Source organism: Teleopsis dalmanni, chromosome 2, assembly GCF_002237135.1.
Source record: "Teleopsis dalmanni isolate 2A chromosome 2, ASM223713v2, whole genome shotgun sequence".
Classification (NCBI taxonomy): domain Eukaryota; kingdom Metazoa; phylum Arthropoda; class Insecta; order Diptera; family Diopsidae; genus Teleopsis; species Teleopsis dalmanni.
In genome coordinates this window covers 77,642,367-77,646,001 of record NC_051847.1, presented here as the reverse complement: position 1 = coordinate 77,646,001, position 3,635 = coordinate 77,642,367, and positions in this window count along the sequence as shown.

Sequence of the window (3,635 nt, the reverse complement as noted above, 5' to 3'; positions counted from 1 at the left end):
GCAGTTACCGTTTATTCACCCTTCAAAAAATAACAACTACAACTTTTTCTCTACTGAAGTTCATTAAAATCATTATTTTTGTTGTTGACTTTAACTTTGATTGGCTTTAATGGATGGATTAACACCTACTAACCTCCATACTACCATTCCTGTTGCTTTGTTTCTATGACGTACTTGAAGAAATAAACTTCACCATCTGTTACTATGTAAGCATTAAAGTGAATCATCCATTTTTTAATTTTTGAAGGAAGTATTAAGCAAAACACTTACGAGTATATTTTATAGCTTTAGTTAAAATACTGTGGAACATATTTTACTTATTTCTTCTTGTATACATGATTGCTTAATATTAGCGATACAGCCGTGGCATTCAAGTTCACTTTATTAGCAATCCTTTTCTTAATCAATCTTGGATCTTAATCAAATTTGAACTTCATTAGACCAGTGTTTACATCATCAGTTCAAATATTTCGACTAAAATTTCTGAAACTACTTCCAAACAATCACAATTGATGATGCATTCGTTTTGTATGCTATTTGGCACTAATTATATATTTCCATCGACCTAAGATTGGCCTGAAATCGATAAAGAATGGAAATCCGAATCGTTTGCTTCGATAGTGGTGGAGTTTGTATCGATGCTTTGTTATTAAGATTAGGTTTTAATGTTTTCATTTTAATTGTTTACTGTGAAACTTCCAACGGAGCTTCGCAATTCTATGCGAAGCTTCTATAAGCTGAATTTTTTTGATTGGTTAAAATTTATTTCGCATTGCCAACCAAACTAACTTTTCAAAAAAGTCAAAAGAGTATTAACTAGTAACAAATTAAAATAGAAAGAGAAGAAAAAGAAAAGCTTAAAATTAAAAAGTGCTACGTCCCATTATAGAGAATACTAGAAGAACTATTTGAAAGAATTTTTTCTGTAAGCATTTTTCAATATTAAAGTTTCCTCTCGGCTTAAAGAATAAATCCCGCTAAAATAGTATAACAATAAAACAATTTTCAACTACTTGGTTCTTAGTAGTGTTAATTTAATTGTATAATTGTAATAATAATAATTATTATTTGGCACAAATAGTCATGACCCTAGGTTCCGGATTATGATCGTAGCTATTCGTTATCTTTCCATTCTAAGTACTTAATAACTAATATTATTATAAATAAATATATGATAAATAAATAATATAAATATTATAATAATTGGTCTTAAAATAACTACAATTATTTAATTCAATTATTCTATAGTTGGTTTATGATATCGTTATAATATAACACAGCATGTGAATTTGTTAAAAAACTTTTACAATTAACACAAGTCGAAGTTCAAACACACAAGTTAAGTAGGGCTTTGAGTAATTCGGTTATTGTACGCTGACTCTGCGCTTCAAATTTGGCAGGTTATGAGTACGAGACTTGTAGTCTCAAAAATTTTTTTACTATTTATTAAATATTGAAAATAATTGTAAGACCAACAATACTTGCGATACTGTATGTTCAGTCGATAATTGAATTGATTAAAAAATAATACAAAAATTTTTGTTCTTGCAATTTACTATTGTTCGAAACTTCTCTATTAAAAACAATAGAGTCTATTAAGTGAAATAGTCACGACAGTCATAACTGACGTTATAATCAAATTTAATATAATCTTCCAAATAAATAATAACATTTTTCCACATCATACCCATTATATGGTGAAAATTTGTAGGTGTTCTTTGAAGCAAAGCAGTGACTCATTTCAATATCATGGAGGTAAATGAAAGAAGGCAATCTCAACAGTGATTGTATTAAAAACATCTCAACATCTAGAAGTAAGTCGGTTCTTTGTCGCTGTAAATCACTTGAATTTAGTGAGAATTTAGTTCATCTACTCTCCAATAAAGAATCCAATTGAAATTGAGAACACTTTTATTGCTTTCGGCCTTTTATGTTAGTACTCGTAATATTGCCTAACAAAGCAATTTTAATTTTTCCACTTACTACCTTGTGCACCTTCAACTTCCTTTGAGCACGTAAAAAACTTATCCTGCTCTTCACTGGTACGGTTGAAACACAAATTGACAGAGTTTATTGCGTTTTCTTGCATGAAACTGCTGCTGAGTTCTTAGGCGGCAACTTTGAGGAGAAGTTTAAGTTATGCTAGGCAATTTGGGTCATGAAAACCTAAAGACGCATAGTGTAAAATTGAAACTAGTGAGAAGAAATGCAGCAGAATGAACTTAAAAGTGTTGGAAGAAAATATTTCTGAACAATGTAATAAAATTTCCAACACTTAACAACCAAACGCTCATTTACAACATAAGAGTATACTATGCAATGCTTTTGGTAGTGCGAAAGGGAAACGCCAGAATTCCAATGCAATGTGGTGCCAAAGTGTTCATTGCTGCACTTTGCCTGCGAGTAAAAGCGTTAATAATATTGTTTAAAGTTAATGCCTTATGCCACATTGCCTTAACCGAGAAAAGTGGCACGTTTTGTGCGGTTCTTTGCAGAAGGTGGCCAGGCATAAGTTGGCTCTTTTGAAAATCATTAAATTCATGACTTTAAATGAAAAACTTATAAGGCAACAAAAAAAAAAATTAAAATACTTTTTTTCTAATTTCATTTCTTCAGAATATGCTTTATGTGCAAAAACTTCCAAATGAAACCAATATGGGCAGCTCAGGCTCTGGGCAGGAAAAGTCATTTCTTGTGCCGTTGCTCGTTTCTCCAAATCGACACAGCACTTTTGTAATAATTATGTCAAAAAGTTTTCGCATAATAAGTTTGGAATATTGTCGGTAACGCTTAACATTCCAGTACATTCAAATAGCAGTAAGGAACAAACAAAGTTGGTGGCGAAGAAAATTATTTCGAAATAAACACTGGAGATTAAAAATGAGAAAAAATCTTTTAATTAAAACTTGAGCATTTTGTGCGTTTCAATTATTTTTGATTTATTTATATGAAAAGTTGAACATTCGTGTGTACCAAATACAATATTTGGTATTTTGAGTCATGATTCCTCTTGACTCTTGGCATTTGAATCTATAGTACAGATTCGAATGAGTATTATTTTATATATAACAATTAATTTTTTAAATACAATAATTTTACAATTAATGCCCTTAACAGTTTGCCAGACTAAAAGAAAATAATTGAATAAATATTGTAGCAATTTTTGCTTCAAGAAAAACTCTTCCAAGTATGCCAAAGTTGTACCTTTGACGCATTTCAACTATTCGGATCCTCTGTCAACATTCTTAGTTGAAACTGAATTTGCATTTCTCGTGCAGCTGTTTTGCATGTTGGCTTCGGAACTTGGCAACTATTTGCAAACTACGTTTTCACTAGTAATCTTATTTTATTAAAAATATTTGAAAAAGTAGAAGTAGTACTTTTAGCGTTAGAAGAATTATTCATGCAAAAAGAAAAATCAGCATTACAATTCAAATTAATAAAATATCCTTTTTTATATTTTATCTTTATGATAAAGTGGAAATTATTAAACTTAATTATAAATATTTTTCAATAAAAGGGTATAAAAGGACGCGCTACAACTTTAAAGATCTTATTAGAGAATCCAATGTGGAGCTACCAATGACTTAGATTTTCTTTAGTATTATTGTGAAGATGAAAAGATTCTTCTAACC